Source organism: Hyla sarda, chromosome 8 (assembly GCF_029499605.1).
Source record: "Hyla sarda isolate aHylSar1 chromosome 8, aHylSar1.hap1, whole genome shotgun sequence".
NCBI classification, from domain to species: Eukaryota; Metazoa; Chordata; class Amphibia; order Anura; family Hylidae; genus Hyla; species Hyla sarda.
In genome coordinates, this window is record NC_079196.1 from 193,324,802 (window position 1) to 193,340,637 (window position 15,836).

The 15,836-nt window shown below is 43.1% G+C and overlaps 1 protein-coding gene across 5 annotated transcripts in view; it reads right to left on the reverse strand.

The window, feature by feature from the left end:
- LOC130284438 (interleukin-21 receptor-like) overlaps positions 1-11,123 on the reverse strand; it is a 59,627-nt gene extending 48,504 nt beyond the window's left edge. For 3 of the 5 annotated variants that reach the window (XM_056534775.1, XM_056534774.1, XM_056534771.1), the window contains exon 1: positions 9,937-10,019. The gene's annotated coding sequence lies outside the window, so the exon portion shown is untranslated. Of the gene's footprint in view, positions 1-9,743; positions 9,872-9,936; positions 10,020-11,014 lie in introns of those variants that run through there. The other 2 variants (XM_056534772.1, XM_056534773.1) reach the window with 2 other exon arrangements.
- Positions 11,124-15,836: the final 4,713 nt, after the last annotated feature.

The following is a 15,836-nucleotide window of genomic DNA, read 5'->3' on the forward strand; positions in this document are numbered from 1 at the left end:
GAATGCTTTTAGTTATCATTCTGATTCCGAGATTGTTTTTTCGTGGCATATTCTACTTTAACATAGTGGTAAATTTTTGTCGATACTTGCATCCTTTCTTGGTGAAAAATCCGTAAATTTGATGAAAAATTTGAAAATTTTGCATTTTTCTAACTTTGAAGCTCTCTGCTTGTAAGGAAAATGGATATTACGAATACATTTTTTTTGGTTCACATATACAATATGTCTACTTTATGTTTGCATCATAAAATTGACGTGTTTTTACTTTTGGAAGACACCAGAGGGCTTCAACGGTCAGCAGCAATTTTCCGATTTTTCACAAAATTTTCAAACTCAGTATTTTTCAGGGACCAGTTCAGGTTTGAAGTGGATTTGAAGGGTCTTCATATTAGAAATACCCCATAAATGACCCCATTATAAAAACTACACCCCCAAAGTATTCAAAATGACATTCAGTCAGCGTTTTAACCCTTTAGGTGTTTCACACGAATAGCAGCAAAGTGAAGGTGAAAATTCACAATCTTCATTTTTTACACTTACATGTTCTTGTAGACCCAATTTTGAATTTTTACAAGGGGTAAAAGGACAAAATTTTTACTTGTATTTGTAGCCCAATTTCTCTCGAGTAAGGACATACCTCATATGTCTATGTAAAGTGTTCGGCGGGCGCAGTAGAGGGCTCAGAAGGGAAGGAGCGACAAGGGGATTTTGGAGAGTACGTTTTTCTGAAATGGTTTTTGGGGGGCATGTCACCTTTAGGAAGCCCTTATAGTGCCAGAACAGCAAAAAAAAAAAAAACACATGGCATACCATTTTGGAAACTAGACCCCTCGGGGAACGTAACAAGGGATAAAGTGAACCTTAATACCCCACAGGTGTTTCACGACTTTTGCAAATGTAAAAAATATAAAAAAAATTTTTTACCTAAAATGCTGGTTTTCCCAAAAATTTTTAATTTTTAAAAAGGGTAATAGCAGAAAATACCCCTAAAAAGTTGAAGCCCAATTTCTCCTGATTCAGAAAACACCCCATATGGGGGTGAAAAGTGCTCTGCTGGCGCACTACAGGTCTCGGAAGAGAAGGAGTCACATTTGGGTTTTTGAAAGCAAATTTTTCTCTGGGGGCATGCCGCATTTAGGAAGCCCCTATGGTGCCAGGACAGCAAAAAAAACCCACATGGCATATCATTTTGGAAACTAGACCCCTCGGGGAACGTAACAAGGGGTACAGTGAACCTTTATACCCCACAGGTGTTTCACGACTTTTGCATATGTAAAAAAAAATAATTTTTTTTTACCTAAAATGCTTGTTTTCCCAAAAATTTTACATTTTTAAAAAGGGTAAAAGCAGAAAATACCCCCCAAAATTTGTAACACAATTTCTCCTGAGTACGGCGATACCCCATATGTGACCCTAAACTGTTGCCTTGAAATACAACAGGGCTCCAAAGTGAGAGCGCCATGCGCATTTGAGGCCTAAATTAGGGACTTGCATAGGGGTGGACATAGGGGAATTCTACGCCAGTGATTCCCAAACAGGGTGCCTCCAGCTGTTGCAAAACTCCCAGCATGCCTGGACAGTTAACGGCTGTCCGACAATACTGGGAGTTGTTTTGCAACAGCTGGAGGCTCCGTTCTGGAAACAGTGGCGTACCAGACGTTTTTCATTTTTATTGGGGAGGGGAGGGGGGCTGTGTAGGGGTATGTGTATATGTAGTGTTTTTTACTTTTTATTTTATTGTGTGTTAGTGTAGTGTAGTGTTTTTAGGGTACAGTCGCACGGGCGGGGGGTTCACAGTAGTTTCTCGCTGGCAGTTTGAGCTGCAGCAGAAAGTTTGCGGCAGCTCAAACTTGCAGCCAGATACTTACTGTAATCCTCCGCCCATGTGAGTGTATCCTGTACGTTCACATTGGGGGGGAGGGGACGGACATCCAGCTGTTGCATAACTACAACTCCCAGCATGCCCGTTGGCTGTCGGTGACTGCTGAGAGTTGTAGTTTTGCAAAAACTGTAGGCACACTGGTTATGTATCACTGAGTTTGTGACCTAACTCAGTGTTTCACAACCAGTGTGCCTTCAGCTGTTGCAAAACTACAACTCTCAGCAGTCACCGACAGCCAACGGGCATGCTGGGAGTTGTAGTTATGCAACCAGCAGATGCACCACTACAACTCCCAGCATGCACTTTAGCTGTTTGTGCAAGCTGGGAGTTGTAGTTATACAACAGCTGAAGGTACACTTTTCCATAGAAAAAATGTGCCTCCAGCTGTTGCAAAACCATAAGTCCCAGCATGCCCATAAGGGAATGCTGGGAGTTGTGGTGGTCTGCCTCCTGCTGTTGCATAACTACAGCTCCCAGCATGCCCTTTTTGCATGCTGGGAGCTGTTGCTAAGCAACAGCAGGAGGCTGTCACTCACCTCCAACGATCCACGCCGGAGAGTCAGTCCCTCGTCGTCACCGCCGCCGCCGCTGCTCCTGGGGCCCCGATCCCAACATTGACGCCGGGGATCGGGGTCCCCAGCACCCGGGGTGCACGTCCCGCACCCGCTCACGTCCTCCGGAAGAGGGGCGGAGCGGGTGCGGGAGTGACACCCGCAGCAGGCGCCCTGATTGGTCTGCCGGTAAACCGGCCGACGAATCAGGGCGATCGTGAGGTGGCACCAGTGCCACCTCACCCCTGCAGGCTCTGGCCAGTAATTCCGGGTCACCGGGTCACTGGAGACCTGATTGACCCGGAATCGCCGCAGATCGCTGGACTGAATTGTCCAGCGATCTGCGGCGATCGCCGACATGGGGGGGGGCATAAGGACCCCCCTGGGTGTTATGCCGGGATGCCTGCTGAACGATTTCAGCAGGCATCCGGCTCCGGTCCCCAACCGGCTAGCGGTGGGGGACGGAATTCCCACGGGCGTATGGATACGCCCTCGGTCCTTAAGGACTCGGGATTCAGGGCGTATCCATACGTCCTATGTCCTGAAGAGGTTAACACATATACAGACACAGGCTGTTAATGGCGATTCAACATAGTGATGTTATGATGGGAAAAATACAGTACCGTCAGTAATGTCATTTTTATACAAGGCAGGAGGGATCCATGCTTTCATGTGCCAAATTCTGACACTGTCATCTGAAAGTCACATCTGGAATGGAGACTCATCAGACAACGTTCTTCCAGTCTTCCATTTTCCAGTTCTAGTGACCTGTGTGAATTGCAGCCTCAGTTTCCTGTTCTTAGGTGACCAGAACGCCCCCCCGAGGCAGGATATCATCGTTAGGGTAATCATGACACGTAGATAACTTGAATGGACTCTACCTGGAATCCCCTATGCCCCCGATACAACATAAACTCCTTACAGTACTGGGTGTAGACAAGTTGCCGTCTTTAAGCTGGATGCATGGGATTTGGTCACTTTTCCCCTGAGTAGCTTTAGTAGGAGGAATACTGAAGGAAAGGCTCTAAAATGCTGTACGCACTTTGTATTGCTAGTGGACACAGTCCAGCTAAGGTACACTTTAAAGCGTACCTGTTGTCAACAAATTATATATATAATGTAGATAATACCATTATATGTATATTTGTAATATACATTGGTTAAAAAAATGTGTATATTTTTGTCCCTGCAGCTATTGCCTGTGTGTCTCTATGAGGAGTCCAAATACAGGAAGTGAGGGTGGAGAAGCAGGGCTCTGTACACTGAGGACAAGCAGGACCGTGTGCACTGAGGTCTATAACATGCTCCCGGCTCATACATCAGGATGATTGACAAGCCAGGAGTCTGCACAGATCCCTGCTTGTCCCGCCCTCACTTCCTGTATTTGGACTCCTCATAGAGACACACAGGCAATAGCTGCAGGGACAGCATTTTTTCTCCCAAAAGATACACAATTTTTAACCAATGTATATTACAAATATACATATGGTATTATCTGCATTATATAAAAAGTTTTTATTGACGGTAGGTACACTTTAAAAAACTGTATACAGGTAAAACTGGAAGTGGGTCAAAGTAAGACACACTGTCCAGAGGAAAAGGTTGTGTGAGACCCGTCCTGAAGCAGGAAACCATGAGTAGGAATAGGGACTTGTTTATAAGTTCCCCAACTTTCTCTCCTAGATACAGGTTACTGATGGGGCTCCTTGTACTTGTGCTTTTTCCCTAGGTGGACCAGACCGGTTATCCTGGGCACACTGGAGTTTTTCAGGGACAGATTTTTTGTTTTCACAGGCACTGTCTATGGCCCTATTCTTTTTCCTTACAGGAACTTTAGGGAAAGACCTGTGCATTTCTGTTGCCTGATACATGGAACCCAATTGTGATATGTGTCATTTTGTATTTTTTACATATATCTTGTGATGTCTATTTGACCAATTTATAAACCTCCCTGATGACGCCTTTATAATTATTGGTAGAAACGCGTCGTGGCTTTAATTGGTGGGAGTGATTGATGCACGGCCAAGCAGAGCCCATCTGGGTCTCTTCTGTATGCACCAACGACATCCCTTGTTATTTGTGGTGATTGTTGACACAAGTACACTATTAGTTTATGTAACATTTTTAATTAGTTTACATTAAAAGTTATATTTTAGGCACACCCAAGACACAATAATGGTGCTCTTATAATTTTTCAATATTTAATCTGGGTGACAAACTACACATTAGTGTGGTCAGACACAGGGCCTTATCCCTCTGCGCCCCATTTTCCAAAACCCTATCTACCAGGATCAATCTTCAAGTCTCTCAAGTCAGCATCAATTTATTGGGTGAAAGCACCACAAGTCCCAGCCAGGCAACAGAGCTCCCAAGGGGTTACGCTGCATCCTCTCACTCTGAACCAGACTGTCTGTGTAATAACATCTGCACCCTGCTCAGTAAAGACAGGTATCCGTAACCTGACATCGGTGTGTTCTTTTACTCCCCAGAGAAGCTGTCTCCAACCTCAGACTGTGTATAGGATAACGGTGCCCTAGCCAAAAGTCCGTTCAGCCCTGGATCATGCTTTGCCTCAGGTCAGACCAGTGCCCACCTGTTACGTCAGGAGAACTTTATTTGTGTCGCAGATTGCGCAGAGAAGTAAGTGGAGTGCAGTTCTACAGTCTCTCTTGCTATGGTCATTCTCACAGTGAGAATCCTTGTTCAGTTAGCTCAAATAACTAGGACATTAACCCCTTAAGGACGCAGGACGTACTCAAACAGCCCCTTTTCCGAGTCCTTAAGGACTCAGGACGTTTGAGTACGTCCTGTCAAATCCCGGCCCCCCGCCGCTAGCTGGAGCGGAGCCGGTGCCCGATGCCTGCTGAAATCGTTCAGCAGGCATCGGGGCATATCGCCCAGGGGGGTCATTATGTCCCCCCATGTCGGCGATGGCCGCAGATCGCTGGACAATTCAGTCCAGCAATCTGCGGCAGATTCCGGGTCAATCGGGTCTCCAGTGACCCGGTGACCCGGAATTACAGGCTGTTCGGGGCCGTCTCCGACGGCCCCGAACAGCCAGAGCCTGCAGGGGTGAGGTGGCACTGGTGCCACCTCACGATCGCCCTGATTCGTCGGCCGGTTTCCCGGCGGACGTGAGCGGGTGCGGGACGTGCACCCCAGGTGCTGGGGACCCCGATCCCCGGCGTCAATGTTGGGATCGGGGCCCCAGGAGCGACGGCCGCGGCGGCGACGACGAGGGACTGACCTCATGCGGCTGGATCGTTGGAGGTGAGTGACAGCCTCCTGCTGTTGCTTAGCAACAGCTCCCAGCATGCAAAAAGGGCATGCTGGGAGCTGTAGTTATGCAACAGCAGGAGGCAGACCACCACAACTCCCAGCATTCCCTTATGGGCATGCTGGGACTTATGGTTTTGCAACAGCTGGAGGCACATTCTTTCTATGGAAAAGTGTACCTTCAGCTGTTGTATAACTACAACTCCCAACTTGCACAAACAGCTAAAGTGCATGCTGGGAGTTGTAGTAGTGCATCTGCTGGTTGCATAACTACAACTCCCAGCATGCCCGTTGGCTGTCGGTGACTGCTGGGAGTTGTAGTTTTGCAACAGCTGAAGGCACACTGAGTTATGTAGCAAACCAGTGTGTCTCCAGCTGTTGCATAACTACAAGACCCAGCATGCCCTTCCGCTGTCCGTACATGCTGGGGGTCGTAGCTTTTGCAACAGCTGAAGGCACACTGGTTGCAAAACACTGAGTTTGTTACCAAACTCGGTGTTTCACAACCAGTGTGCCTCCAGCTGTTGCAAACTACAACTCCCAGCATGTAAGGGCATGGGAAGGTCTTGTAGTTATGCAACAGCTGGATGTTTCTCCCCCCCAATGTGAACGTACAGGGTACACTCACATGGGCGGAGGATTACAGTAAGTATCCGGCTGCAAGTTTGAGCTGCAGCAAATTTTCTGCCGCAGCTCAAACTGCCAGCGAGAAACTACTGTGAACCCCCCGCCCATGCGACTGTACCCTAAAAACACTACACTACACTAACACACAATAAAAAGTAAAAAACACTATGTATACACATACCCCTATACAACCCCCCTCCCCTCCCCAATAAAAATGAAAAACGTCTGGTACGCCACTGTTTCCAAAACGGAGCCTCCAGCGGTTGCAAAACTACAACTCCCAGCATGCACTGATAGACCGTACATGCTGGGAGTTGTAGTTTTGCAACAACTGGATGTTCCACCCCCCCCCAATGTGAACGTACAGGGTACACTCACATGGGCGGAGGATTACAGTAAGTATCCGGCTGCAAGTTTGAGCTGCAGCAAATTTTCTGCCGCAGCTCAAACTGCCAGCGAGAAACTACTGTGCACCCCCGCCCATGCGACTGTACCCTAAAAACACTACACTAACACACAATAAAATAAAAAGTAAAAAACACTACATATACACATACCCCTACACAGCCCCCCCTCCCCAATAAAAATGAAAAACGTCTGGTACGCCACTTTTTCCAAAATGGAGCCTCCAGCTGTTGCAAAACAACTACTCCCAGTATTGCCAGATAGCCACGGACTGTCTAGGCATGCTGGGAGTTTTACAACAGCTGGAGGCACCCTGTTTGGGAATCACTGGCGTAGAATACCCCTATGTCCACCCCTATGCAAATCCCTAATTCAGGCCTCAAATGCACATGGCGCTCTCACTTTGGAGCCCTGTCGTATTTCAAGGCAACAGTTTAGGGTCACATATGGGGTATCGCCGTACTCGGGAGAAATTGTGTTACAAATTTTGGGGGGTATTTTCTGCTTTTACCCTTTTTAAAAATGTAAAATTTTTGGGAAAAGAGGCATTTTAGGTTAAAAAATTTTTTTTTTTTTTTACATATGCAAAAGTCGTGAAACACCTGTGGGGTATTAAGGTTCACTTAACCCCTTGTTACGTTCCCCGAGGGGTCTAGTTTCCAAAATGGTATGCCATGTGTTTTTTTTTTGCTGTTCTGGCACCATAGGGGCTTCCTAAATGCGGCATGCCCCCAGAGCAAAATTTCCTTCAAAAAAGCCAAATGTGACTCCTTCTCTTCTGAGACCTGTAGTGCGCCAGCAGAGCACGTTTCACCCCCATATTGGGTGTTTTCTGAATCGGGAGAAATTGGGCTTCAAATTTTGGGGGGTATTTTCTGCTTTAACCCTTTGTAAAAATTTAAATTTTTTGGGAAACCAAGCATTTTAGGTACATTTTTTTTTTTTTACATATGCAAAAGTTGTGAAACCCCTGTGGGGTATTAAGGTTCACTTTACCCCTTGTTACGTTCCCCAAGGGGTCTAGTTTCCAAAATGGTATGCCATGTGGTTTTTTTTTTTTGCTATCCTGGCACCATAGGGGCTTCCTAAATGCGGCATGCCCCCAGAGCTAAATTTCCTTCAAAAAAGCCAAATGTGACTCCTTCTCTTTTGAGACCTGTAGTGCGCCAGCAGAGCACTTTTCACCCCCATATGGGGTGTTTTCTGAATCGGGAGAAATTTGGCTTCAAATTTTGGGGGGTATTTTCTGCTATTACCCTTTTTAAAAATGTAAAACTTTTGGGAAACCAAGCATTTTAGGGAAATTTTTTTTTTTTTTTTTTACATATGCAAAAGTCGTGAATCACCTGTGGGGTATTAAGGTTCACTTTACCCCTTGTTATGTTCCCCAAGGGGTCTAGTTTCCAAAATGGTATGCCATGTGTTTTTTTTTTTGCTGTTCTGGCACCATAGGGGCTTCCTAAATGTGACATGCCCCCCAAAAACCATTTGTCGCTCCTTCCCTTCTGAGCCCTCTACTGCGCCCGCCGAACAATTAACATAGACATATGAGGTATGTGCTTACTCGAGAGAAATTGGGTTTCAAATACAAGTAAAAATTTTCTCCTTTTTACCCCTTGCAAAAATTCAAAAATTGGGTCTACAAAAACATGCGAGTGTAAAAAATGAAGATTGTGAATTTTCTCCTTCACTTTGCTGCTATTCCTGTGAAACACCTAAAGGGTTAAAACGCTGACTGAATGTCATTTTGAATACTTTGGGGGGTGCAGTTTTTATAATGGGGTCTTTTATGGGGTATTTCTAATATGAAGATTCTTCAAATCCACTTCAAACCTGAACTGGTCCCTGAAAAAAAGCGAGTTTCAAAATTTTGTGAAAAATTGGAAAATTGCTGCTGAACTTTGAAGCCCTCTGGTGTCTTCCAAAAGTAAAAACTCGTCAATTTTATGATGCAAACATAAAGTAGACATATTGTATATGTGAATAAAAAAAAAAATATTTGCAATATCCATTTTCCTTACAAGCAGAGAGCTTCAAAGTTAGAAAAATGCAAAATTTTCACATTTTTCATCAAATTTTGGGATTTTTCACCAAGAAAGGATGCAAGTTACCAACAAATTTTACCACTATGTTAAAGTAGAATATGTCACGAAAAAACAATCTCGGAATCAGAATGATAACTAAAAGCATTCCAGAGTTATTAATGTTTAAAGTGACAGTGGTCAGAATTGCAAAAAATGGTCCTTAAGGTGAAAAAGGGCTCAGTCCTTAAGGGGTTAAAGGGGTACTTCGGTAAAAAAATAATTAAATCAACTGGTGCCAGTTCTTTTTTAATTTATTTTCTGTCTGACCACAATGCTCTCTACTGACACCTCTGTCCATGTCAGGAACTGTCTAGAGCAGGAACAAATCCCCATAGCAAACCTATGCTGCTCTTGACAGTTCCTGATATGGACATAGGTGTCAGCAGAGAGCACTGTGGTCAGACAGAAAAGAAATTCAAAAAGAAGAGAATTCCTGGAAGGGTACTGGAAGGGTTACGATAAATAGAAGTAATTTACAAATCTCAGTGCAGCGCCATTTTATGCTAGGGATGTTAGGGACCTGCTACTTACAGGTGGCCGTGACGTGGCTAGTGGGCTTGCACTTCATGATCATTAAGTACACTAAAGACCTGTTAGGCTATATTCACATCACAATTGCAGCCTACTGCAAGCCAGTGTTTTCCAACCAGGGTGCCTCCAGCTGTTGCAAAACTGCAGCTGTATCCGGGGAGTTGTAGTTTTGCAACAGCTGGAGGCACCCTGGTTGGGAAATACTGCCATAAGCTCTCTGCCACATAGTACTACCCTAGTGTTACAAACCTCATTTGGCAGGGTTTTTGCACTGGAGCCTAAAGTGGACATGTCATGTAGATATAAGTAAAATAATAAAATGAACTCTCATGGGACAACTGATATAAGACATAAACAAACAAAAAGAAAAATAGCCAGCATAACTACCTAATACACGGGTGCACGCTGCTGTGGCAAATACAGAGTATACAAAAAAAGCAGCAGCACACTTGGTCAAAAAATGGAGGCTCTTAGCGCACTTTTTGATCAAAATGTGTCCCCCCCATCCACCACGCGGAGGTGGCCTAATTTCGGATGGGACCCTAACACAACTTCTGAGCCTAACACTCATAACACTCACCTCTGCTGGTCATACAGGGGGAGATTTATCAAAACCTGTCCAGACGAAGAGTTGCTGAGTTGCCAATAGCAACCAATCAGATCGTTACTTTCATTTTTGAAAAGGCCTCTGCAAAATGAAAGAAGCGATCTGATTGGTTGCTATGGGCAACTGGGCAACTTTTCTTCTAGACAGGTTTTGATAAATCTCCCCCATAGCCTCTGACTGGGTGACATGCTGGATCCATTATTAATTTAAAACACCACCTGTGAAAAAGGGGAGGGGTGCACGGCTACAGAGGGTGCCATTCCCCCTAAGTTGCACAAACAAACAAAAAGAAAAATTCTCCGCGTGGTGGATGGGGGGACACGTTTTTAGCAAAAAGTGCGCTAAGAACCTCCATTTTTTGACCAAGTGTGCTGCTGCAACGTTTTTTTGTATACTCTGTATTTGCCACAGCAGTGTGCACCCGTGTATTAGGTAGTTCTGCTGGCTATTTTTCTTTTTGTTTGTTTGTGCAACTTAGGGGGAATGGCACCCCCTGTAGCCGTGCACCCCTCCCCCTTTTTCCCAGGAGGTGTTTTAAATTCATAATGGATCCAGCATGTCACCCAGTCAGAGGCCATATGCCCAGTAGAGGTGAGTGTTATGAGTGTTCGGCTCAGAAGTTGTTGTTGTGTCCCATCCGAAATGAGGCCACCTCCGCGTGGTGGATGGGGGGGACACGTTTTGATTAAGAGCTAAGAGCTAAGACCAAGTGTGCTGCTGTAATCTTCTTTTTTTGTATACTTGATATAAGACATAACATTTTTGACATACACAAATTAAAATATCATATTATACGCCCTTAAATATTTTTATATATTACATTTGTGGCTAAAACTCTGACCTGAGCAGACGCTTACCGGAACAGGCATTGGTGAGAATAGATTTAGGTGCGATTGTGTGCTATTTATTGAGTTAAATGTCATAGATTTGGTGAATGATAGTCTCAAAAAAAAAAAAAAACCCCAACAGAAGTGTTGTGTATGTCACATGTTATCTTAACATCTCTTTAGGTAAGTTTCCTTACCCTATCTCCCCAATCTAAGTCACGTACCATCTGCTCCACACTGGTCACAATGTAGAATCCATAGATTGCATACACTTGTCCGCTTTTCAATGCCATTCCACATTTAGAGTTAGTTAGGGAGATTTATCAAAACCTGTGTAGAGGAAGAGTTGTGCAGTTGCCCATAGCAACCAATAAGATTCCAGTTTTCATTTTTCAGAGGCTTCCTTAAAAAAACGAAAGAAGCGATCTGATTGGTTGCTATGAGCAACTGCACCACTCTTCCTCTACACAGGTTTTGATAAATCTCCCCCAATGTACATGAAAAGTTGAGTAGCTTTGTTAATAATAGTTCTTCAGGATTAGGAGCTGAACTGCTTATTGGATCATTATCTATGGAGATTATTTGGGGCCAGTGTCATGCCCTATCAGTATAGAAAAGTGATATAAGAGAAAACCACATTTAAAGGGGTATTCTGGCCAAAGAAATCTTATCCCCATCTAAAGGATAGGGGATAAGAAGTCTGATCGCGCCGCTGGGACCCCTCGTGACGTCACACCACGCCCCTCCATTCAGTTCACAAGGGAGGGGGTGTGATGGCCATCACGCCCCCTCCCATAGACATGAATAGAGGGGGCGTAGCATGACGTCACAAGGGAGCGTGGCAATACGTCACCTCTCCAGTCCTGGAAACAAAGAGCTTTCTGAGACTAGAGACCCAGCCCTGCATAGAATGCAGGTGCTACTCTTTGGCCGGATAACCCCTTTGAGATTGGGGTTGACAACAAGTTTCACACGTACTGTATTCTGCGCAGATTTGATGCGCAGGATTTGAAGCTGTATTCAGTTATTCAGTTTACATTGAAATCTGCAGCATAAAATCCTGCGCAGAATACTGTACGTGTGAATAGACCATAAAGGTAAATGTAACCACTGCCGGACGTCACTGGTTATACAGTCGGCTTGTAGCACCTCATCCCGCCCAGACTCTGGTGATTGACAGTCTGAGTGCAGCAAGCTGACTGTAAACTTATCAGGTGTATAGGCATCTAAGGCTATGTTCACAAGGCAGAATATGGAATTCACTAAACAGAAGAGAGATGGGGGATAGCACTAATGGCATCTACGCACTTTGACTCTCCTGGAGGTATAGGTGCGATTCCCAGTACAATGAGCGGTGCTCGAATCCTGACAGCAGTTAGCAAAGCAATAGTCCAAGCAGAAAGAAAATAGGATGGCACTCGCAAGTAGGATGCAAAAACAAATGAAATGTATTCACTCACATAGGTCAGGCGGGTACAATGGTGTGGGAAGGAGCAGACAGAATGGAGGCAGGAGGCCGTGAAACGGACGTAGTTCCATTCTGTCTGCTCCTTCCCCACACCATTGTACCCGCCTGACCCATTTGAGTGAATAAATGTAATTTGTTTTTGCATTCTTCTTGCGAGTGCCATCCTATTTTCTTTCTGCTTGGACCAGAATATGGAATAAACTTCCTGCAGAAGTGGTCGCTACAAATACAGTGGAGGAGTTTAAACATGCATGGGATAAGCATAAGGCTATCCTTCATATAAGATAGGGATAGGTATAATGGTATCCTTCATATAAGATAGGGATAGGTATAAGGCTATCCTTCATATAAGATAGGGATAGGTATAATGGTATCCTTCATATAAGATAGGGATAGGTATAATGGTATCCTTCATATAAGATAGGGATAGGTATAAGGCTATCCTTCATATAAGATAGGGATAGGTATAATGGTATCCTTCATATAAGATAGGGATAGGTATAAGGCTATTCTTCATATAAGATAGGGATAGGTATAATGGTATCCTTCATATAAGATAGGGATAGGTATAATGGTATCCTTCATATAAGATAGGGATAGGTATAAGGCTATCCTTCATATAAGATAGGGATAGGTATAATGGTATCCTTCATATAAGATAGGGATAGGTATAATGGTATCCTTCATATAAGATAGTGATAGGCATAAGGCTATCCTTCATATAAGATAGAGATAGGTATAAGGCTATCCTTCATATAAGATAGGGATAGGTATAATGGTATCCTTCATATAAGATAGTGATAGGCATAAGGCTATCCTTCATATAAGATAGAGATAGGTATAAGGCTATCCTTCATATAAGATAGAGATAGGCATAAGGCTATCCTTCATATAAGATAGAGATAGGTATAATGGTATCCTTCATATAAGATAGGGATAGGTATAAGGCTATTCTTCATATAAGATAGTGATAGGCATAAGGCTATCCTTCATATAAGATAGAGATAGGTATAAGGCTATCCTTCATATAAGATAGTAATAGGTATAAGGCTATCCTTCATATAAGATAGGGATTGGTATTAGGCTATTCTTCATATAAGATAGTAATAGGTATAAGGCTATTCTTCATATAAGATAGAGATAGGTATAAGGCTATCCTTCATATAAGATAGAGATAGGTATAAGGCTATCCTTCATATAAGATAGTGATAAGCATAAGGTTATACTGTACTTCATATAAGATAGAGATAGGTATAAAGTTATCCTTCATATAAGATAGAGATAAGTTTAAAGGGGTTATCCAGGAAAAAAACTTTTTTTTTTATATATCAACTGGCTCCAGAAAGTTAAACAGATATGTATATTACTTCTATTAAAAAATCGTAATCCTTTCAGTACTTATGAGCTTCTGAAGTTAAGGTTGTTCTTTTCTGTCTAAGTGCTCTCTGATGACTCGTGTCTCGGGAAACGCCCAGTTTAGATGCAAATCCCCATAGCAAACCTCTTCTAAACTGGGCATTTCCCCGAGACAGGTGTCATCAGAGAGCACTTAGACAGAAAAGAACAACCTTAACTTCAGAAGCTCATAAGTACTGAAAGTATTAAGATTTTTTAATAGAAGTAATTTACAAATCTGTTTAACTTTCTGGAGCCAGTTGATATATTGATATATATATAAAAGTTTTTTCCTGCAATACCCCTTTAAGGCTATCCTTCATATAAGATAGAGATAGGCATAAGGCTATCCTTCATATAAGATAGAGATAAGTATAAGGCTATCCTTCAAATAAGATATAGATAAGTATAAGGCTATCCTTCATATAAGATAGAGATAGGTATAAGGCTATCCTTCATATAAGATAGAGATAGGCATAAGGCTATCCTTCATATAAGATAGAGATAGGCATAAGGCTATCCTTCATATAAGATAGAGATAAGTATAAGGCTATCCTTCAAATAAGATATAGATAAGTATATGGCTATCCTTCATATAAGATAGAGATAAGTATAAGGCTATCCTTCATATAAGATAGAGATAGGTATAAGGCTATCCTTCATATAAGATAGAGATAGGCATAAGGCTATCCTTCATATAAGATAGAGATAGGCATAAGGCTATCCTTCATATAAGATAGAGATAAGTATAAGGCTATCCTTCAAATAAGATATAGATAAGTATATGGCTATCCTTCATATAAGATAGAGATAAGTATAAGGCTATCCTTCATATAAGATAGAGATAGGTATAAGGCTATCCTTCATATAAGATAGAGATAGGCATAAGGCTATCCTTCATATAAGATAGAGATAAGTAAAAGGCTATCCTTCAAGTAAGATATAGATAAGTATATGGCTATCCTTCATATAAGATAGAGATAAGTATAAGGCTATTCTTCATATAAGATAGTGATAGGCATAACGCTATCCTTCATATAAGATAGAGATAGGTATATGGCTATCCTTTATCTATATATGCGGGTGCTTTAAATCAATGAACTGCAGCGGCTTTGCAGGTGCAGAGACCGCCAGCGCTGCCGGCTTCTCTGCCCCTGCCTGTCCTGGAGTCTAGAGCCCTGCTGCCGGCCCTTCTCTCCCCCTGGCTATCGGCGCCACTGCCCGTTCTCTCCCCCTGACTATCGGTGCCGGCGCGCCGGCGCCGATAGCCAGGGGGAGAGAAGCGGCGCTGGCAATGGGGCAGCGGTGCCAACAGACAGGGGGAGAGAAGGGGCAGCGGCACCCGTTGCCTCCCCCATCCCCGGTTGCATAATTACCTGTTGTCGGGGTCGGGTCCTCGCTGCTTCAGGCCTCTGGTGTGCGTCCCCTGCATCGTTGCTATGCGCTGCACCGCGCAGCGTAATGACTTCACTCGTCATTGCGCCGCTCGGTGCAGTGCATAGCAACGACACATACGAAATAGAAAATCTGAAAAAAGAGAATATGACAAAATGAGCAGAAATAAATAAAATATAAATAAATATGAAAAAACAGTGATAGAAGTCACTGTTACAAAAAGCATACAAAAGCATATATATATATATATATATATATATATATATATATATATATATATATATATATATATAACAAATGTAAATAAAAATATATAATAATAAGTAATAAATAGAAACTAAATGATAAATAATAAATAAATAAATGGATGATGGATAATAAAAAAATAAATAAGGAGTGAATTCTTTCAGCAAAATCTTTTCAGAAATGCATTGATGTCTATGGAGACGGGGCATTACTAAGCGGTCCGAGCGCTGGCATGTTCAAGCCAGTGCCTGCTATTTAAAGGGGTATTTCAGTTTTTTTTTTTTATATCAACTGGCTCCAGAAAGTTAAACAGATTTGTAAATTACTTCTATTAAAAAATCTTAATCTTTTCAATAATTATCAGCTGCTGAAGTTGAGTTATTGTTTTCTGTCTGGCAACAGTGCTCTCTGCTGACATCTCTGCTTGTCTCGGGAACTGCACAGAGTAGAAGAGGTTTGCTATGGGGATTTGCTTCTAAACTGGGCGGTTCCTGAGACACGTGTCATCAGAGAGCACTTAGGCAGAAAATAACAACTCAACT